Source organism: Corvus moneduloides, chromosome 3, assembly GCF_009650955.1.
Source record: "Corvus moneduloides isolate bCorMon1 chromosome 3, bCorMon1.pri, whole genome shotgun sequence".
Classification (NCBI taxonomy): domain Eukaryota; kingdom Metazoa; phylum Chordata; class Aves; order Passeriformes; family Corvidae; genus Corvus; species Corvus moneduloides.
The window spans coordinates 40,003,011-40,026,886 of NC_045478.1; positions in this window are offsets into that span (position 1 = coordinate 40,003,011).

Sequence of the window (23,876 nt, forward strand, 5' to 3'; positions counted from 1 at the left end):
GGGACACTATTTGAATTTGTACATCCCCATGGCAATGAGCAGCGCCATCTGGTAGCTACCAGGTGTCTATTTCCTTACAAGAGAGGAAAGTATTTCCTGATTTCTCCCCACCCCCAGCACTCTTCCTTGAGAAAACCCTCTTTGTAGCAAGGCATCCTTCTAGGTGAACCAATAGACATGCATCTCTGCCTCTGAGGTTTGCTAACACGCCTTACCATGTGGTAACAGGGCATACGCAGCAGCAAAACATGGCACTTTCCTCCAGTACGACTGGAATACAGCTTCCAGGCTTGCCATAGACCCAGCAATCCTGGGAGTGAGGAACTGACATGAAACAGTTTATTTGCAAAACAGAAAGCTGTATCGCTAGCAATGAACTGAAGAACAAACAGAAGACTTTACACAAATGTGGCACTTGCTCTTTTCAAATTACAGCTGTTGTATTTTTACTACAGATGAAAAACAAACAAGCTGCTCTGTCTTGTCTCTCCCAGCTTGTTTAGAGACTCAGCTCAGCTTGGCTGCATGTAGATCAATTTATTTCAAGAGATCAGCATTTCCTTTTTAACCTTTTGAACTGTACGTCCCCATAGGATCGTGATGTTTTCATCAATTATATATTTTCATTTTGTACTGGTAATCAATAGCACTTTAGAACACTAATGTCATACTTCAGCTTTGTCTTAGGCTACCAAATGAACAATAACTAAATAATGCATTTCAAACAAGAGAGCAAGTGAATATTCTCCCTCCAGTGCACAAAGAAACATGCAAAAAGAAATCTCTGAACAATGGGACATTGATTTTTGTGGCTCCAAACTTTCCAGCTGCAGGCAGAAAAGACCAGAATGGAGTTTTAGTGTTATATCTTGCTCCTGAAGTTGCATCTGAAACTTCGAGATGTATCTCATTTTCTGAGCATTACGACTGGGTAAAGGTTTGATGCAGACCATGGTAATACTGAGAATTCACAGTAATAGAAACTTTTGGAAAGCAAAAGGAAATGCTTTCAGTCCAGCTTTGTTGGCAGGGCCTCTTCTAATGCTATGTGTTCTCAACAGACGAAGCTTCCAAGCAATTGTTATCTGGAAAACAAGGCTACATCTCTACGAGCAGGCCAGAGATGGTCAGGGAATAGCCTCAGGCTCTGGTTTGGGACCGTATATGCTGTTACATTGTTAGCAGAGGTTTTGTCAGAATTTTGGCTGGTGCTAAGGAGCATTCTCCCAAGCAACACTGGACTGTATGTAGGTTGGGAATTAGCGCTCTTGGCAAACAGCTTGAACATGAATTCCCTATTTTGGGTACAAGAACTTGGCTGTGCAGATCGGAACCGTGCTGTGTCAGCTGGCCTTGAGGCCAAGGAGCAGTCTATCTCTCATTTCATTTGCTAATGGAGATATGGCCAATGGGGTACTAGCTGTGTTTGATAACCCTGCTACCAGCTGGAGAAAGAGCATCTCATGGCTAAAGGCTCGGACTGGGACTGGAGAGATTCAGTTCCTACACATTGCACAGATTTTCAGCATAGCTTGAGGTCACTTAGACCCTCTGTGTTTCTTGTTTCACATATAAATTGGAGATAACAGAAGCCTTTAAGTACTGTGACAGTGTTATGTGGAAAGATAGATGGATTGTAACAAATTTAATAGAGCAAATACCTCTTACTAGAAGTGTCTAGAATAATGGGGAATACATCTGACTGGGAAAAGTTTCCACTTCTCTTTCTTTCCCTCACTGTTTATTTCTCCATATCACACTGTTTAGTTCAAACACTGAAGACGCTGGAGGCTCTGGAATCTGGCTGGGTTATTTTTGTCTTCTGTGAATTCAGCTCACCAATGTACTAGTAAGGGCTGAACCCCTGCTTGGAGTTTGTCAAAATATATTTTGAGCCTGAAATCTTTTGAAGACAACAGGTATACGACATTTTCTAAGTAAAGTTTGTGTCACTGGAACCCAGCTGTTAGTGATATTAGGTGATACAGTGCTGCACAATTATAATGAAAATAATAACAGCAACAGAAGAGAATAGTCAAAAACTGATAAAGATGCACAAAAGAAGATATAGGTTATTTTTCACCCTGATTCAGGACAGTGCTTAAACTTATCTTATTGTTAAGCACACTTAAGCGCCTTTCTCAAATAAATACTCTTACAATCTGATTTTGGCAAGAGTAGCGCATGATGCTAGACAGCTGTTATGTCCAGAATGAGATCTAAACCAAAATTATTCACTTAAAAAAGTTTCTCTCATGAAATTGATTGTCAACCTGGTAATAGCACTGCTGGAGTTTGCCTTCCTTGAATTTAACATACTGCTTTTTATCGGTCCTGTGGTTCCTTTTCTCCTGTTTGTCTTCTCAAGAGGCAAGCTCCAAGGTTTCTCTTGAGCATTCCCCAATATATGCTAGTGTATTGATGTAAGCACTGGTAAAATTATTCTGGCAAATCAGTGTAAGCTTGCAGGTGCAAGTTTAGGCATGTTGCATTTCTCATAGAGGCAGTGATGCATTTGAATGAAATGCCTCTGTCTTACTCTAAACAGACTCTTACAGCATGGCAGACCGTGTTTGTTAGCATGATGACTGAGTTGTTGGGAGTATGTATGCTGAACATGGACAGGCTGTTACACAACAATATTTTAACTTATTGCAATGGCCTGTCATGCGTTCCTTCTCTCAGCCAAGTTACACTCTCCTGCAGCAATGGAATGAATAAAGAACCTCCCCTTGGGATATGCTCACAAATATTAATATGCATCTGAAATCCTTTGGCTTGATTCCTTATCATAGGACAAGAGGCCTCCATGTTATTCTTGCTTTACCTGGATATGCTTTTTCTGATGACTTTGTGGCATTTCATTACTCTTTTACATTTCACATTCTTTTTTATGTTTTGCAAAATGAGCTAATTCTGAAAATGCAAATGAAGAAACTTCTGTCTGTCTCAAGGTATATTAAAATGGAACAGTTAAAATGATTTTACAAAATCTGTCTCTTTTTTATCTAGAAGATTAAATGTAATTTTAACAACTGGTCAGCAACAAATGGCTGATGCTTTAGGAATGGAGAATATCTTCTCTGTTTTCATGCATTAAAATTTCTAAGATCTAGACAACCCCTTTTTTTTTTATATATACTCAAATAATTAGGACGTGGAGTAGCATGTTTAATTTGGCTAAAAATCCTTTCTTTTTCAGCTTCTTGCACATATCTCAAGTCTCTGTCAGTGTAAAGTGTTGTGTTGAGTCTTTCTCAAGACTGCCCTTTAGCTTAAGGCAGTCCTTGGCTGCTGGAGAGCTTTCTGCCCCAAAAGATTTATCTGTTCCTTCTATCACCTCAGACCTGCATGCCAGCACAGGTATGAATTGAAGAAGTTTTCAGACTTTCCTGTTAAACTTTCCATACAAAACCCATTAAGATTTCTGTGCAGATGAGGGTAGAGAGGGGACCTGTTGAAGTGGGTATGCTTCTTTTAATCTTGACTGCAATACAATCAGATTTTTCTACTGATCTTTGATCTGAAGTACAAAACGTCCCTTAAGCCATGGGAATTCAATGTATCTATTGAATTATCTGTCTATCGAGCAACAGTAGAGTCAATTTTTAGAAATACATATTCGCTTACTGTATCATTTTAATTATATTATGTGAGTATCTGACATATATCTTTGGTTTTCAAAAGTTTGAAGAAAATTCTGTCTTCACAGGTATATGCACAGTGGAGTTACTTTTTTACTCTGGAGTTAGATTTTATCCTTAACACTTATATGATCTCAATTCATCCTACTGATGTAACTAAGAGTCTTTAACTTCAGTGGGAGTTTGATCAGGCCCTAAAGAAAGTTGGCATCAGCCACAAAAGCCAACAAAGGACCATGTCTAAGGAGAAATTCAATCAAAATATCCCTCTTCATGATTTAGAAAAGGCACATTGGAAAGATTTGAAGAAACTAGCTAAAATTATGTAATTAAGTATATAATATTCTCAGGCAACAGAAGGTTATAGAGTTCTAGATTATTTTATTTCTTTTATTTATTCTTTGTACTATGGAACTTAGCAAAGGTGATGTACCCATATAAGTGAATAACATATTTATTGTAGGTTATAACATAAATTTTTCCAGTAATGAAACCCTCGTGAGTGACAAGGCCAGAATAAGTAGAAACTTCTAAAATTTCTTCTTCCCTATTTGATTTCAAAGTTCCCAGAAGACTAAAAAATAACTCCCCAGGATGCTCCAGGGCCCAGCTTTCCTGGTCTTTCACAAACATTTCCACCCAGGATACTCTCTGAAGAAAACCAACTGTTTGTGGCCATATTCACGTGGGGGTTTGAGAATATTCTACCTTGTGGGCAACATGGGTAAGACTAAAGAGGCTTTGGATTTCACCTCTCTGTGGACTTCCAGCACCATCCCAGAAGGTCTGTTGTGCTCAGACCTCTTTGTTCTCCCCCATGACACACTTTGACATGTGTAGCATACTCACCACACTATAAAACCTTTCTCTGGGAAAACCATAATGTAGCCATCCTATCATTTCAGACATTTTGACCTGAAGAAGTAAACCCCAAAACCACAGTATACTATTGGCATGCACCCTCCGGGGCTCATGGGAGGGCTGTGAGGAGACCAAGGAAAAGTACTGTGTGTTAAAAATGCAGCCAACCTGCTCCAGCAGCAGCTGGGTGTGGAAAGCATAGATGATAACTAATAAGCTGCACTTCACCTACAGGCCAGAGGTCTTTGTCTGGACTGGACTTCAAGTTTTCCAGATGGTGATCAACAGGCACAACTGACTGATTACATGAGTTTTTGATTTATTTATTGTGATAATAAGGCAGTTCAATTTTTAGAGCTTGCTGAAGTTTATGCTTCCTTAGCAAATTGATGGTGGATATAAATGATGACTAGGAAGCGGTTTTTTTCTTCTTGGTGGTTTTAAAATTCTTTTTTTGTGTAAACAGGAGCTAATTTTTCCTATATTCATGAGCAGAAAGTAACAGTGAAGTCACTGTTTAAGAGGTGCAACTGTACAGCAATGACAGTGAAGCGCTGTTTGATGTTCTGGATACTGAATTGTTTTGAGGGCCTGTTTTGAGAACCAAGTCATCTCCCATTGGTACTTGATTTATTATTTACATCCATTTGAGAAATGAGCCCTCAGGAGGTTGAAATATAATTATCTAGTTACTTGTTCTTAGTGGGGGGGAAAAAAGAAAAGACAAAAAACTTCCACAGGAAACAGCACAATATATTATCAAATAATTTGAAAAAAATGTTTCCTTAATTTTCAGTGAACATTGACATTTACAGAATCACTCAGTATGGGCATATGAACTGTTTGAGAAGAAAATATAGATAAATACCTGATTTGATATTTCATTGTGTGTCTGAATGGGCATATGAGGTGTTTGAGAAGGAAATATAGATAAGTAGATGATTTGATATTTCAGTGTGTTTCCCTGCCTGTTTTTGTTTTGAGTGGAAGAGGATTAAAAGGAGAAACAGAATATGTTCTGGGAGAGGCAGAGAGCAAAAAACGGTAGAACATTGCAATATCTCGGCAGTAATTGCTTGAGATCAGTTGTATCAGCAGTAATGTGGAATAGTTTGCATCCTGTTATTGCCTATGTAAGAAAGATGATCTATTCTTCAAAGCTGTGAGCACACCATCTGTGGCAGTAATGTGGGAATGAAGCTTGTAAGAAGACATCATGTTTCCATCTGTTTTCAGAGAGGCTTAAACAATGGCCAGATCCACCAGAAAGCTTCTGCTGTGTGAACTTGTGAAGTGGTTTACAAAATTTTATGGCTTCTGCCTCTGAACTTATGCATGCAAGTCCAGAACAACTATCTGTCAAGAGCAACTGCCTTTGCACATGGATGTGTCTGCACTGGAGGGCACAGGCAGCATCAAAGCTCTGCTGTGGCAGCCGACTTTCATGTTGGTCATGTACAAGATCCTATATGTGCTGAAGCAGAGAGCAACTTAATTCTTTGTCAGACTCTTCCATTTCTGAATGTTGGCTTCAGGAGATTTCAGATATTTTAGGGTGTTCAGATATTCTAAAGAATAAAACGTGATAGTGCCAAGTTATCATCTTGTGGTACCTTTATCTGGTTTTGTGTCAGTAAGCTGTCTTGCGGCACTTGTGATTTTTTTCCCAAAAAGTCATACTGTCTCCAGTTTGTCTGACTAACTGGGTAATTTAACACCAACCTGTGCAGTTATTTTTCATGCTTGCTTTGCTGTCTCCCTCACTGTGGTGTTGGCTTTCAGAGAATCTCAGGAGGGCATACTTTTTTAGGGACGAAGTTTGGCTAAAGAGCAGCAGAGACTAACTGTTAAAAGGTGAGGCCATTTATCTCTGATGTTCATTAGTCTGGAAATTATACTTTCTTTTGATATTATGTTGGCCAGTCATTGCTTGATAAATAAATGAAAACGAAAGGGTATTTTTTTTTCTCATGGAAATGAACTCAGAATTTCAACAGACCCTGAAGTTCAATGCCTTTGGCCAACTCTGCGATTTACCTGCAGCCTGGCTGAACATCTGTCAAGTGTAACAGGACTTTGGAGCAGGTGGTAATACAGATAATTTCTGGAATATGTCTTCTTTTAAAAGCCCATTATTTTTCCAGTAATCTTTGCTGATATATCATACTGCAGCTAGGTACTCCTTTAAATTAGTGCCTGTGAGCTAGTGAGTGAAATCCTCCTTGGAGACATCAGTTTATCATCTTGGAGAGCATCCCCCCCAAGCCCAGTAGCCAGGAGGGGTACAGTGTGAGTTCCAGTACAGTAGTTCTGCACCAGCAGGAGATTTCTCTCATGAAAGGGAAATCCTCAGGAGAGAGATGGAAAAAAGGATTTGAATCCTAAATCACCTGTGAATCCTTGGGAGGCTTGTGTGAGAAGCTTGCTGTGTTCTCCTGTGTGCACTGCAGAGGCAGACTTAGAGAAGCTATCCCAGCCATCGCTCATAACACAGTTTCAGCAGCACGCTTCAACCAGGCATCAGAACAGGGCTTCTCTGTTTGCTGAACTGGGAGTGGGACGTCAAATTTCATTTTTGTTTTATTAAAAACTATATATCTGTGGTTTTCACCTCTAAAACTCACTGACAATAAAAAGTTTTGATTGGAAGGCATGTATGTTTTATCTAGTAAATCCAAAGAGAAATTTTAAAAAATGTAGTCTCAAGTGAATGAGAAGAATAAATGGTAATATTGTGGTCTTGTAAAGGTAAGAGTGAAAAAAAAAAGAAGCTCTGAAACACTATACAGTGCTTATGCCATTTTCTCTTCCTTTTTCAGGATATATGAGGGGAAGAAATCTGGGCAAAAGAATACTTAGAAACAAAGAAAAACTTACATGAAATAACCTTCCAGACTAATGGGAATAGACCTCTTGTGATTTTAAATGTATTCCAGTACTATGCTAATACTTGCAAAGGATGAAGGAAACAACTTACAAATGGAGAGAGCGTCAAATTTGCAAATCAAGACAGAATAATTCATCCTAAGAGATAATTTATGCCGACTAAGCTGTCTGAGGCTTTGGAGATCAGCTTTTGGCATGTGTTCCTCTACAGCTTGCACAGTGGACCACAACATACTGTATAGATGATTCATGGGCTGGAGACTTTCTACACATGCGGGGTCCAAGGTGGGTTGGCTCAGCTACAGAACAATTTTTAAAATTCCTTTGCACCTTATGTCTTGGGCTTCTTTTCTGTGGTTTCTGACTCCTACTTCTCAATAGCTGAACAAGATATTAACAGGATAAATTACTCACTCATAGCATTTTTCAGGAGAGATGTGCCTTATGAAAGCAGTTGTATCTCTTAGATGCTTAGGCTCCAGCTATAATGCTGGTAAAGATGACAGTAACAATACTAATAGTGAGAATATGTAGCCATTAAATAGACTGCAACCATATCTTTACTATCAAAGCTGTGCTTTGCCAGTACTGTCTGTTCCCTCTCTTCCCTGTAAAAGAGGTTGGGGAGGGGGAGAAAGTAAAAAGAGAAAAACAGAAAATGCAGAGGATTCTAGCCAAGATGGACAGAGAGAGGCAAGTAATGTTGTGACTCTTTCCTGTCATCAAGGGTACAGGGGAACACTAGGAAACTTTTAAAAATAATATTTTCAATTTTTAAAATAACATTTTAAATTACTTAAAATTAATTTACATAGTTCATATAACTTTGCAGAAAGACTTCAGTAACTCTTTGGATTAGTGGTATTAAAAATCAGATGGAAAAAAAGACAGTATCCCTCTATACCAGTAAAAGCAGAGGCCGAACTTTTAAAAGCTTGTTGCCATTAAAGTCTGCAGTGTTTGAAATATCTAATAAGCTTATGATGATAATTCTCCATCCACTGCAGCTCTTTCTTTTTTTAATCCATTTTTGCTTTCCCTGACTGTTTGACCTTCCGAATGATGGTAAAATTTATGGGAAGGTCAAAAAGTCATAGGGGCCCATATGAGACAAAGCAACACAAATGAATATAGGATATCTAGGCAAAATCAACGATTTCTAAAGGCTACTTTATACTGAGCAAAACACACCCAGGCTGTTTATAAGAAGGGTAGATGGAAGTTTGCTTTATACATACTAAAGGTGCTTTTTATAGTCTTATGGGGAAAAACTTTGTTTGCAAGCTTCACATTCCAGGACCTGTAACCAAATGCCAAGACTTTTTGGATCTGCCAAGTTCAAAATCTAGGATTTCAGGTTCACTTGCCAGATCACATTTTCCATTTGGCAGCAGCATTCTCTCCAGCCCTGCCAGTAGCTGGCCTCTGAGATGCCTCCTTACAAGGTGTGGGATTTAATTTAAATTTTTGTTTTTTCAAACATTATTGTTCTGTGAACATGAAAGTCCAAAATTTCAAGATAAACCCAGGCTGAGCAGAACCCATTCTTTCCTGCTGAAATGTCTCCAAGAGAGCGCCTGCTTTGAGAAAACCTTGGAAATTATATCTGACTTAGCCAAGGGAGTTTATTTGTTACCTGCAGTGATATTTCTTTGTGAATACACATTTGTCAGGGGAATCCTGTTTCTTTACTTAGTGCAGAATTTTTTAATTCATTTTCTAACTGTGCATGCTTAATTTTCCTTTCTGTTAATGAGAGTTTAATGTGCTCTTTGAAATGAAGAAAAAAATTTCTGTGCAACTGATAAAACAGAGCTTAAAGAGATAGGGTGACAGCACTTGAGAAGAGGGGGAAAACAGCTTCCTAGCTGTGAGTTTAATGCTTTTCTGCAATAGGAGTCAAACTGCAGAAAATTAGTGTGGATTTTTTTTTTTTTGGCTTTTTTTTCTATGAAAACAGTACTTCAAAGGGAGAGACAATAGAGATGGAGTGGTAAAAGAACTGTGAATTTTAACTAGTTGCAGTGTGTGAGCCATGGAGTGATTCCCTAAAATAAATAAAATTAAACTATTCAAGACAGGATAATGGAAAAAGTGGGTTGCATAAATTGTACTGACATTTCTTCGGAGCTCATCCTATTTCTGTGTTGTGTTTTCATTTTGGTGGTGACCTTTCAGGCCAGACCTGGACAATTTAAATCAAAAGAATGTTTTTCCTTGTTGTGATGCCCTCTAGTAGTCTGTTCATTCAAACTTCAAGGAAATTTTGCGGCAACAAATCACGATGACATGCTTATTCCTGCAATCCCCCTTGTCCACCCTTAGAGAAGATCCATGGCTTAGCATATGAAATGGATTACCTTTCACCCCAATTAATGTTTTTATAATGAGTACCAAAGGAAGTAATAATGTTTTGCCACTTATTATCGAGTGTTACTGGGGCAATCTCTGAAACTCAAGACTCAGGTCATTGATAGCACTGACATGATGGCAATCATGTTGCTGAGGTTTAAGCCCTACTACAGTGATGAATAAATTGGTCAATTTAATTGCCAGTACTATCAGTTTGAAGCTTTAAGTAACAGAATGAGATAGATACAAATGTCCAGGGGTTTTGAAGATTTGGCAGGGGTTAAACTTGAAATTCCATCCACTTCTGAGCTTATTCAAATGTTAATTAAAGGGGAAACAATGAAGTAGTAAAATAAGGAATTATAGTTGTGTTTTGTCTGGGAACTAGAACTACATAATTTTTAACTACAGTGATAAATATTTTTATACTATATATGATAAGACATGATATTGTACAATAAATTAGATTTTGCAGCTTGTCAGTAAGTTGATTGTATTGCACAGCTTTCTAACTGGCAAAATTCAGCTATATTGGTTTTAAAGAATGAGAACCATCTGAGATGTTATTGAACAGCCTGATCCTACCTGCCCTTCACTATCTTTTAGAAGAGTGTAGTAATGCTTAAACATACTTTAAGAATGCCAGACAAAGAAGCAACAGTTGATAGCTGCCTGACAGAAATAACATTTCTGGGTTGTTCCTTGGATTTCTCATATAGGTAAAATTAGACAGTTTCTATGTTTTAACAACAAGAAGAAATGCCTTGCGTAGAACTTTAGCAAGGGGCACACTGGGTTGCCTATAAACCTTTTCCACTTGAGTTAGAGTGACTGAGAACATTGGATGGCCATGCACATGCCATTTATATGAAGAATTCCCTTCTTACAGTCTATTTCTCTTTTCTCTTTTCTTATTAAAATTACAAAAAGTTATTTATGGCAACAGCCAGTTACACCCCACCTCAGGATAGCTTTCTATAACATGTAAATAAAGGCAAAGAGCAGGAGAACAACTGTCTATGTAGGTGTGTGTTTTATGACTTTTCTCCCATTATCTTAGGTAATAATGCCATTTGATACTGTTCATTCATTTCTCAACCCCTTCTTTACATTAGAGATTTACCCCTTCTCCATTGAAAAAGCTTCATTAATCTCTTTTTATCATGATGGTTGAGCAAGTATCTCTTGAAGGTCCTCCCACAGGGAAAACCAGGGTGTGTGGGGGGTTTGGTATTTTGTCATATTAATTGACAGAAAGGTGTCTTTGGGAGAGGAGGGACTTCCCTCCAGTCCTTGTGTTACAGAGGGCAGCCACTCAGACCGTGCTTAATTATTAGCTGGGAAGTGCTTGCCTGGCATTTGGGATCCCAATGAGCATTGCAGCTGCTTTTGACTGCCCTCCGATATGGCTGAGACCAGGGCTGCAGCAAAAGGCTTCCCTGCAGCACGGAGATTCCCGGGCACACGGAAGACGCAGGAGCCAGTGTTCCTCAAATGGTTGGTGGACCTGTAATATCCCAGGACTGACAATGTGAGTCCTTATTTGTCTCATCCAGCTGGGTGAGATTGGATATAGATTTTAGTCTCCATGTTTCAGTTTCCTTCCCTATAAAAAGTAACATTTACTTTGTCTCTCAGTATTTTCATTCAGTTTTAATTATTTGACTTCAGAAACATTTTTGCATTGATAACGTTAGACAGAGAGATTATGTAAAGGCAAAATACTGTGTTGTTACAAAATGTCTCGTCTTGAAGAGGTTATTTCAAGGATGACAGTTGTAAAATTTTAATATCTGTCAAAAATTAGTTATTTATTTAGACTAATGTGCTGTCCTAACACATAAACAATTACAAGGAGAAGAGTGGTTTTCTCCATGGTTGCATGTGGAGATGTGACATGCCACCTCTTTACTGTGTGTCTACTTGTGTGTCTGTTTTTGCTGCAGGTAGGCTTTGAGATACATCAAGAGTTGGCCACTTTTATGCTCAGATATCTGGAAGCTCATACTCATTTATCTTTCCAGAGCAGGGAGGGTGGCGTGGCTGCATCTTCCTGTGAGCAAAACCAGAGGAAACTGAGTCAGGATGATTTTAGGAAACACTAGTTGTGACACTCGCATTTTAAAGCCTTAGTGTTCACAGATACACGTTGCATCTGAAGCCCTGGGGGCAAATTTCTGTTCCTTTTTGTCCGGCATAATGAGAAACTTGGGTTCATTCTTTGGTTCTCTAACTGTTTTACAGGTCTCTGAAATCCATCCAGCTTCACAGACCTGCTTCCTACCTGTGCTCATATCAGAAAAGTTGCCGAAACAGCTAAGGGATGAATTATCTATTTATTTATTCATTACAAATGCTTCTTTGACCTGGTGAAATCTGGTGAACTGGAAAAGCCTTTCTTGTCACTCACTCATGTTATCTCTTATCCTCTGCAGGACTCACAGCGGATTTAAAGGTCATTTGAAATGCAGCCTTTTGCTCTTTGACAGCCCTTTCAATATTAGCCTCCAGTTCTGTTTTACAAAGTCATCATTATCAACTGCGTTTGTGGCTATTGCTATTTTCCTGGGATTGCAGAGAAACCTGAGATACTACTTGCAATGAGCTAATTTGGCAATACCATGCAAACTTCCTTAAGGCATTAGTTAAGAATATACTTTCCTTTACACAAAGAGAATTTGAAAGTGGGAACAGACTGCAAATGCAGCAGAAGGTATGCTTTTGTACTCCTATAGTTAAGAGTAGAGGGTATAATTAGCTCACAATGGTAGTTGAATGTATCTCTCAGAATGAGAACATACAGAATTAAACAGTAGCTTTAGCCTAATGATAATCGGTGATAATGATGATAATAATAATAGTACTTAGAACTTTAATGCAGAGATTTGCATCTTGAAAGTGCTATGCTAAACATTGACTTAATTACTGTCACCTCTTCAGGGAAGGTAGGTATTATTGCCCTGACTGAATAGATAGGGAAATAGAGATATAAGAGAATGAAATGACTTGCCAAGGGCTCTGCAAGAGCCTGTAAAGGGATTCAGACTTTACAGGTCCCTTTACTGTATACTCCCTTATACCAGGATAATTATGCATGTTGTAGGGTGCTTTTGATACTTGAGCCAAAGCCTTTTGAAATTAGAACTGTGTGTAACATGTTTTGAAGGTTGTATTTTTCAATCATACTTTAATATGATTTTCCTTTTTAGGTCAACCTAAAACATATAGTTGGAGGCAAAATTTTCAGTTTTGGTTTTAAATATATATATTCATTATTCCTTTTAGTAGAAAATGTGTAAAAGGTCAAAATTTTGTACAGGGTAATTCAAGAAACAAAAGCAATTTTTCTGAAATTACTTCATTATTAATTGTGGAGGGATGTATTTGTGTGGCCTGAAGTTTTTTGCCAAAATCTGATTTTACGAAAGCTGTCTCTGACATGCAAATTGCATATTTTTTTGAGTTTGTATCTTGTAGACATATTTTGCCTGGTTCTTGTTAAAATCTCTGTGAGTCTTCCTGCCTTAATTATTTCTCCTCACAGAAGGACTGGAGATCAGCCCTGTGATTTGATTACTTGCAGAATATATGGTGAGTAAAATGGTATGAAGCTAACATAAACACTTTTCTGACCACAGCTACAAGTTAAGGTGAGGATGAGATTCTGTAAGACAAATTGTATTTCATAAGTATGTGTTGGGGTCCCTCCCCTGCCATGTAGCCCTGGGAGAGGGGCCCTGAGGGCACAGACACGGGGTTTCCCTGCCCCTGCTCAGCCTCGTTCCCATTGGTTGGTTTGTGTTCCCTGCGCGGGCAGAAGGACCCTTGGTCCCGTGACTGGAACAGTTCCTGGGCAGAGCCCCGGCCATGCGGCTGGAGAAATAAACATCTCTGAAACAGCTATCAAGAATCTGTCTGTCCATATATATTTCCTTTCCACGGGACTCCTGGTTTGATATATGCGTGTTGCAGGATCCCCACTGCAACAAATGGTGGAAAATTGAGAGCAGAACGATCCCCGATCCCTAAGCGACTGATTTGTGTGAGTAAACCCTGGAAACTTTGGATTCCTCTTCTTGGTTTTGCTTTGCTATTCCATATCTAAACTATGGAGGAACAGTGGGAAGACTCTTGGCTCTCCGAGCCGCATATGGACATTTATCTTAAACTTAAAACGATTCTTGAACAACGATTTGTAAATTTTAGCTTGATTCAAGCTCAGAAAGAACTGAAACACTTCCTGGCATGGTTGTTTAAGAACTTTTTCTATGTTTCTTGGGATTTAATTCTTACCAAGGGCTTTTGGAAAACCGTTTGGACACAGTTAATATTTGAGTCAAAATATATGCCGATGGAAGAATATTTTCGTGAATATTATTTAGTTACCGAGACTGCTGAGCAATGTCAGCTGTGTCCTGGCGAAGGGAAGCCTGGCTCAGGGACCGTGCGGCCCAGGCCACGTGCGCCGAGCGCTCTGCGAGCAGCAGCGACGCAGTTCCCGCGCGCGGGCGGAGCCACGCGAGCCGCAGCGTCGGTGGCGGAGCGAGGCGCGGCGGGAGCAGCGGGACCCGGCAGTGCCTGCCCGGTCCTGTGCAGCGCGTGGGGGAGCGAGCCCCGGGAACGCCCGGCCGAGAGGGGCGGCGCGCGGGCGGCGGCTGGCGGCAGCGGCGGTGGAACGGAGCCGCGCCCAGCCGAGACGCGCGCTGGAGCAGGGCGCGGGGGGGTCGTCGCTTGGGGGCCCGGCCGAGACGTGGGTGCAGCGCCCGGCAGCGGCAGCGAAGCTGCGACCAGAGGAGGCGACGCACGGAGAACTGAGCGGCGCGGCCCGGCCCGGCCCGCACAGCCCCGAACGCGACCCCGGGAAGAGCCCGCAGGCACCAGCAGCCCCGACAATTCCAACACGGGAGCGACCAAAGGAGAGAGCAAAGACGCAGCGAGACAGAAAACAGCAGCCACTCGGAAAAAGGAAAAGATCATAGAAACTAAGATCTTAGGGATAGTAAAATGGTATAATGTTAAGCGAAATTATGGTTTTATAACAAGGTGTGACAACCAGCAAGACATATTCGTGCATAGAACTGCTATTAAAAAGAATAACCCTGAAAAATGCATCCCAAGCTTGGGAGATGGAGAGGTGGTGGAATTTAATATTGTACTAGGGAGAAAAGGGTTACAAGCATCGCAGGTCACTGGGCCTGATGGTGTTCCTGTAAAAGGCAGTATATATGCAAAAAATCGTAGTCATGTTAGACAGTATCTCTATTGTAAGTCCCCCCTACAGTCTCCCTTTCCTAATCCCACCTTTCCCTTTTACCCTATGTCCTATTACGCCCAGTGTATTCCCAATCCGTTTTTTCATCCATGGTTTCCCTCACAAAACCATGCTTTTGCCAATTGTTTCCCCAAAAATCCCTTTCCAATGCCGAGTGGGGGATGAAAAGGGGGAGGGAAGAAGTTAAACCCTCTCCTGCCTCAGTTTCCCCACAAAGCATGCTCAGAGAGTCCTGTCTCCCTTCTGTCAGCCCTAAGATGTTCCAGAGAATCTGTTTGGACATTTAAAGACTCAGGAGGGTGGCTTGTTTTGTTTTGAAACTGTTCTTGTTATGTTTATCCAGTTGTTTTCATTCTCCTTTTATTAAAATAAAACGGGTGAGGTGTTGGGGTCTCTCCCCTGCCGTGTAGCCCTGGGAGAGGGGCCCTGAGGGCACAGACACGGGGCTTCCCTGTCCCTGCTCAGCCTCGTTCCCATTGGTTGGTTTGTGTTCCCTGCGCGGGCAGAAGGACCCTTGGTCCCGTGACTGTAGCAGTTCCTGGGCAGAGCCCCGGCCATGCGGCTGGAGAAATAAACATCTCTGAAACATCTAGCAAGAATCTGTCTGTCCATATATATTTCCTTTCCACGGGACTCCTGGTTTGATATATGCGTGTTGCAGGATCCCCACTGCAACAAGTATGAAGTGAAAACATCAGCTTTTAGCTATAATTATTTCCCTGTGTAAAAGACATTAACACCAGACTACAGGAATGAATTTTGCTTTGACTGCATTCACTATGCTTTTAGCATAGATCTTATAGGCACTGCAGTTCTGGTTAATTAAGTCTGAGTCGTAGTTCACTTTGATAAGAAATGTAGTTCTGTATCTGTAAAGCATAAGGCAATAAAAGATGTCAACATCTGCATTTGTAGGATTTAGAAGGAGCTTTTGATAATTGTTTTCTCTGCCTCCTACCTTCTGTCACCTTTGCTTAACAGCAGATCTGCACACACAAGCTCACGGGCATTTAAAAACTGGATGTGCCGAGTGCCTTTCTGTGGACAGGGTGAAGTGCCCCTCTGCACTGGCAGCTGGTGTCACATTTATGTGTTTCAGTACCTATGATGCACATGGGCATTTGCTGGTGTTCAGAAGAGAGATGACATCCGTAGGTAACAGCTTCATGTAGCATTATTGATTTTTGCATTGTACCAGCAGCCGTTTCTGGGCGTGTGAATCCCTTGCGGAGCCTCTCATGGTAGCCTGAACTAAAGCCTCAGACAGTTTATGTAGACGAACTTGAGGAATGCTTTGTCTGTTTCCAGAACAAGATAGTTGAATTCATTCAGCTAATCAAAACAAACACTTTTATCATACAGGCTTTAACTGGGGTTTCCATTAACGGCTTTTGCTTTTTTTTTTTTTAAACTTCTTTTTCTTCATAATGTCACGACTGAATGCAGCAGCAGAAATTAGAAATATTGAGAAAACAGAGGAGGCACTTTCTAAAAGACTACCTCCCTCTTTGCTTTCAACAGACATTTTACACTGAAAGCCAAATGTTTTTCTAACTTTCACAGTTTTCCAGTCAGGTTAAATGTAAAGAAACTATTTCTAAAAAGGTGAAATAGTAGGCCACAAGAGAAGGAGTGGCTAGTGACACAGCTCAAGGATTTTTTTGAAAAACTGAATTTTGTTTTCAAAAAATTGCTTTGAAGGGACAATATCAGCTAAAAATATTCATAGGCATTATTTAGCAAATAATTTCCATGAAGTTCAAGAGAACCACAATCTAACAATGAGCTAACAGAAATGTGAAATGCTCGTTCATATAATTGGTAAGAATTATTCACTGCTCTAATAAAACTAAGTGGCTTTTTGGGAGGTGGAGTATGAATGAAACATTAAATTTGCTTCATCCTGACAGTCCATATTAGAATATCAGAGATGAGTGGTTATCTCCACATAGTTTAACAGACTCCTGTCTTTGAGGAGTACTAAATAAGAGGCAAGACCTAATGGAGTGGAATAAGAAATGTGGACCTGAAAATGAGACTGTGCTGTATTATATGTTGATCACACAAGGTGGCAGAATGAGCTTAGGGCTGTCCCAGAAATAAGAGGCAGTGAAGGAAGCATCATTGCTTTCAGCCCTAGGAATATGCCAAGTTTTTCTGCACATGGAGAGGGATGGAGGAGGGTATTTAATACAGTATTTTTTGATGATTATCCAAGTGCTTCAATTTCATTTGGAGATTTAGTGGAAATTGTTTAAAACTTGTGTCTAACTTTGGAAATTAATAAACATGCACCTGAATCTGCTCACATCTTCAGTTTTATTGAAAACACAGTTTATTCTCTATTGATACATTGATTCTCTAAGTGGGGCTGAACTCTTCAGATGAAGGACAATTGCAAGCACAGGCACGTAGGGGACATTTTGCTTTTCAATATTGATTTATGGCTAAATTCACTTCTATTGTAAGTGAGTGAAACTCTATTGACTTTCCATGTGTTGCATTTACTTATATGCTCTGCCTGAGCATGGCAGGCAGGTATATATATGTGGCTGAACCAAGGCCAGCCCAAAGAGGAGAAATTGAAGTGCAAAACAAAGAGAAGGGATTACTCTTTGGCAATCTCCATGCTACTGCTTTGGCCAATGTGTTGGCGATTAGTAGCAACATTTCTTTCTGCACCTGTACAGCTACCAGATGTCCTCCTCAACTTCTGAGCCTGTCCTAATGCTCACTTCCAGGGGCAGGGCTGAGCTGCATCACCAAAGGAAGCTTTGGCTGCAGGTTGCAGGTGAGCTCCTACATGTGCTCGCTCTGTTTGCCTCTGTGGAGCTACGAGACAGACAAGTGGTGCACCAAAGTGATGGAGAGTTTCAGCTATGATAAGGGGCTCCTTCCAGTCTTCCTGATGTGAGTTCCACCAGTAAAGCATAAAAGAAGGAGGGGTATTGAGCACAAATAATGGTTGCTTGAAGAAAGAGATATGTCCTTGCAGGGTGCGTTTTAAAAGTATCTGGCAACACATTTGCATCTGAATTTACTCCTCTCTGTAAGTGAGTGAAGTAACTGAGAAGGATACTCTTAAAACTAAGGGCTTATCTGTGCATTGCTCCTTATGCAGTATATTTCTGGAAGCTCGTTAGAAGCTATTAAAGATTATTCACCCTTGCAACCCTTTCAGCAGATGTTCAGCTGTTTGTTTTTTCCTTCACTGCCTTAAGATATTTGGCTAAGCATTGGTACAAGATTGGAACAGGTCAGGAAAGTATTTATTTTCCAGAAAAATAAATTAACTAGTAAAATAGATGGCAATTAATAAAATAAGTCATCTGTAACATAGTAATGAGAACTGGAAAATCAAAATTGAAAGTTTGAAATCTAGAGCTAAAGCAGACACTGGAATGGCAATGTTTCTCTTTGCATAGAGAGAAGGTTACAAAATGATAAAGAAGAAAAGGAAGAACCAAGAAAAAAAGGCAAAGAAAAAAATTAATTCTGAGTTCTGGAAAACTCCTTTTGCCTCTGCTGCATTTGCCTTTGGCGTGTTGATCATCAGGGGAGTTGCAGTCTTGTGAGGCTCATGAGACTACTTGAATGACTTATGGTCATGTCTAAGAGAGTTTTATTTTGGCCCATACCTTAATGTTGAGCCTCAGGCCTGAGAATTCCCTGATCCCTTTTTATGGTGTCCAGCTCCTTCCATAGTCATGTCCAGACTTTCAGCTGTCAGCTTCTGGTTCTCAGCTGAGCCTCAGCATTTGTGTGACATTTTGTTCACCGCCCAGTGCAAAACCAGGGAAGCTGTTTTTAATTGTCAGTGGTTTTAGCTAACCTTCTTGAATGTACACTGCACAGGCTTGAGTCACTCACACACTTCTCAGCCTAGATGAGGTGACTGAGTGGAGACAGCTTCTCAAAATACCTCTCTGCCGTGACTGCCTGTAAGTCCTCCCTCTTTTCAGTACAAAGTCAGGCTCTAACAACCTAAACCACTGCAGGGGATGCTTTGAGTTAAACTGCTAGCCTTGCACAGAAATGGGCAAAAATCCCTTATACCAGCTCTCTACCACCTCTCAGTCACTAATTACTGCCTTTCAGTCTGATCTGCCTTGTGGCAGCCTGCTGCCATTGATGGGGTGTGCCTAAGAGAACCGGAGTTCCTCAGGGCGCTGTGGGGTGGCAAAGGGTACTGGCGGGGATGGCTATTGAGCTGAGGCACAGGGCTGGGCTCAGATGGGCATTTTGGGTGCCACCTCTCACAGCATTCCATTCAAATGGTCCAAAGCTGCAGTGCAGTGTGAGAGAGGACAGCAGGACTGAATTCACTGAATATACACAAGTAATAGGCAGCAACCTTTATATATAACAAGTAATTATTTCATGTCTGGAAAGGCATTGGAGGCTGTCTGCACTCTGAGAGAGTAGCTTTTCAGTGAGACAGCCGTAACTGAACCAGAGCAGAAATGCAGAGCTCTTCTCCTAAGAGCGGGTGATGTGGGGCTGATCCCTTTGTCACTTTCTAAAATAATTTCACAATATAATGTCTTCATATTGGTTAAATAAGTGGCAAATGATTGAGTTTCAGTCAATGTCTAAGAGTCTCAGCAGCCTTAGCCAGTGCCCCTGGAAAGCAGAAAGCAAGCAGACGCTGAGAGAACAATAGCTGGAGACCTGGCACTGAGAGCACTGTGGTGTGTCAAAGTAATAATGGCAGTGACACAGATGCTCACATAGATGCTGTCCTGTTAAATGCAGGTGTCAGTCACACCTGCACAGCACACATGGAAGCAGAACACACTGTCTCTGGACACCTATGCACATACATATCCACAGGTATGCTATCAAAGTGTAGTGATGTGTGGTTAAACAAAGCAGAGGCGGGGGAGAACATGCTCTAGGGTTCATGTGGTCACTGAAAGTGTTCTCATTTGAGTGTGCTGCTGAAAAGCTTGCAGGCCAAATGCATATGGATGACTCCAGTGTCTGGAAAAACGTGCTGTGGCACCGCTGTATTGTACTTGAAGCTACAGATGGTCCCTGACAGCCTTTGTAAAGTGATATGAAGCAAAATGCCTGTGAGAGTGAGGAGGTAATTCTGTTGATTAATGCCAGTCTTGTTGGTATTGATGATTTAGCTGCCTGTATGAAACAAATGTGGGCAATCAGTTCATCTTGACAAAACTTGTGCAACTGAATAAAGGAAGTTGTTGCCTAATCTATTTTATACTAATTGCTCCATGCCACAAATTCAAGGCCTGATCCAATATGAATTGACATGGAAGAGATAGTCCATTCACTGCAGTAGTCTTTGGATCAAGGCTTCATTTTAAAGCGAGCAAATACTGCGTGCTTAATTAGCATTCATCTGAGTTGTCACTATCTGTTTCTTGAGAAGCAGACAGGCTTGATATTCTCTGTGTAGCCAAATGAGTGTTAGCACTTACATGCTGGATTGCAAGGCTGCAGAGCCAACCTGAGCACACCAAAGTTTTGGTAAGAGCCAGGGCACTGTGGACTGCTGCCTGTGACAGACTGCCTCAGTCAGGTGTTTGACACGGGGCTCCCGCCGCTGTGCTGCCGCACAGAGTCATTTACCACCAACAAACACTTAGTGCTTATGAGGCATTTTTCAAAAATCTCACTGGGGCCATACCTGGGGCTTTAGCTAGTTAAACATCTTAAAAAATCTGTCCCTTGAGAGGATTTAACTCGGCAGGATTTAGGCTGCTAAGGCTCACATCATCAAAGAGACCAAAGTGTCAATCCATCTCTTCTCACGCCTAAGGACATAATAGTATCATGCCCCCTCCCATGAGGGGGTACTGCAGAGAAATTTCCAAGCTCTCAGCACCCAAACTAGCTAGCTCTGGAAGCAGATGGAGTATAATTATAGCAGCGTTGAGCTGCACCTGAACTAATTAGCTCTGCTGAGAAACAGGGATTGAATTTAATAATGCATGTTCTGCCATACCAAAAAGGCTAGGCTGCCTTTGAGACCTGTGCGACTGTCTCTGCATGGTGCTGTGCTGAACTCTGTGGATGTACTGTGAAAGTCAGCTCAGAGCTTTTCTGTCATCATAATCTGCTGCACAATGTAGGCATCACCTTGTCCCAACATTCATGTACCATTGGCATAATTACTCCTCAGCTGTCACTTACCTCCTGACTATTAGTTTAGCATGTTAAGTTTTGCATACGCTCAAGATTTTGCTGTCCAAACTCACCTAAATATTGAGATCTACTTCAAGGACTGCTGTGGCTAAAACCTTGAAGCTTTCAAAATGGGACTGTCTTTGCTGAGGACCTGATGTTACCATCATGGTCACAACATGCTCAAAGTAAATGTAGATGTGAGAAAAAGGTAGAAGAGCCAGGTTCAGATCCCTGCTCTGGAGCAGCGATACCTATCAGATGTAGAGCCAAACACCCAATTTGGATACGTTTCCTTGTTGCTGGGGTTAAAGACACTCTTTCTTACCTCAGTCCTTTGCATATCAAATTATTTCTATGAGGAGGAAAAACTCTTGTGTTGGTGTCTGAGAGAATTTTTCCACCCCAGGGAAAGCTGAGTGTTGGGATTCTGTCTTGGGGTGCTGGCTTGAACTCAAGCTCAAGCTGTGGTTTGGGCAGAAGGAGCAGTTGGACCCTGTCCTCCACACCCTCACAGGGTGACCTAACTCCAAAGCTCTCACTTCTCCTAGGCTGCCACTACCTCTTTAAAAATGTAGATCTGGTGTTTTGTATCATACAAGTGGCTGAGATTATTTAGGAGCTTAATAGCTCTGAAGAGAGACTTTGTCCTCTGGACAGGTATGAGCACTGTTCCTCTTAGCTGAAATTTATTTCTTGTTACTTTGATCCATGCCCTTCTCAGCAGGTTCCGGTTGCCCCCATACTTATGTGCCTATCCATGGAAAATTTGTGTGAGTATTGTAAGAGGTAGGAATATGAGCAAGATGTTGCATTGCTTAATTCTGTTAAGTATTGTTACTACCTAGGGAGTACAAATTTTAAAGTCTTTTGAAAATTTAAGGCATGTTCATAACATTTGATGATTTTTTAATGTAGTATCTTTAGACAAATTTAATGAATCTGTGTAGTGCAGACAACATATTACAGCTACTGGATGACACACGCACGCAAATCCAGATGTAAATCTTTCAATTGATTCTTCCATTTTGAAAAATGCAGGCTTCAATGTTTTGGGCCACAGGATATATTGGTAGCTACAGAGGCATCTTACTAAGTCTGCTGTTGCAGAGGTAAGTAGTTCATCAGAAACTCAAAACACTTTTGACTTCATTTCAAAACCATTCTTTTTCCTGCCATTCTGCTGATAGGGTCTGAAATAAAATCCCTTAACTAGTAAAAGATCTTATTTAGGAGATTTGTAATACCTATGTTGAAACCAGCCACCTATGCAAGGAAACATGTTTCCTCTCCTCTTCCTCTATTTTCTCATCGACATATTTGGCTCAAACAACCTGAAAATATCAGTGGTAAGTGGATGAGCAGAGGCAGTAGAAGCAATACTGCATTTGTAATAAGGGGAAAGGGAGAGATGCAGGAAGGAGAGAGACAGGAAGGAAAATTCAAAATCCGAACTCCTCCTTACCCTTATCCTGTCATGGTGCAGAGGCAGGCTGCCTCTTGTATGTGGAGAAGAGTAGAAGTGCAACCTCTCCCTAAATAATTAAATGAATACTTAACCTGCAGGTTTAAAACTTACAGCATATTATAAAACAATTATGTATCCTTTGCATGAAAAAGCCGAATTGCCGTTCAGCTTCTTTTGTCATCTCTATGCATGAGTTTGGAGCAATTAGCATGAATATATTACAGGTGGAGTGTCTCAGGAAATTGCAAGAAGCTGTGCTGTATTTTTATACCATACTGAAGTGCCAGAGCTATAACTCTTGGAAGAGTTGAAAACTGGGGAGATGTGAGGATCTAAAGTGTGATTTTATAATCATAACAAGCACCAATAGCCGCCTATATAATAGCCATGAAATAAATGCCGTATTTTCTTAGATTGTTCCACTACTCCTTTAATTTAACTGGAGACTGATAACTATTTAATTTTAGATTTTGGATTACCTTTCTTATGTGCCCAGTTTATCTTTTTAACTGCAGATAAAGTTTTTTTGAATGGTAACAGCAGCGGTATTGTGTTAGCTTTGATGTTATCTCCAGACAATCTCTTATGCCAGTGAAACACCTTTTTGCACATCCTTTAAGATAAATTACCTGGCAATTCAAGAGCCCTGAATTTTGTTTGGTACAGTTTTGTCACATTTAATTGTTCATGTAACGCTGATCCTTTTTCCTGACTCTCAGATGCAATTTAATTTTTAATGCAGGTTCTTCATAAGTTCAGATGAGAACAGTAAGATAAATGCTTCCTAAACCGAATCTCAAAGAGGCATTAATGGTGACCTTTTTTTTTTTTCATTAGAGTGATAGTGATTCACATCTGGTGCGGATCTCACCCTTAGAGTTACCTGACCTGATAATAATTTCTGCTGATGCTCCATTTATATGAGTAGAACAGAGGGACCTCAAAGACCACAGCAATTATTCATATATGGTTTGATGCCCTTTTATTCCACCACAGAGGCTCAAGGGAACCACTGTGGTAATAAGATTCATACCCACCATTTTACCTTCACGAAGTCACTGATTTGATGAATGATACTGATATGGAACTTTGCCTTCTTTACAGGTATGAAAGGAAAAATTAATCCTGGGGTCTTCAAAACAAAACCCAGTGACCTCAGTCAAAACTATTTGCACATAAAAATCCTGAAAAGCAGTGTCGCACACACAGAATGACACATGGACGTGTCCACTTACTTTGACTT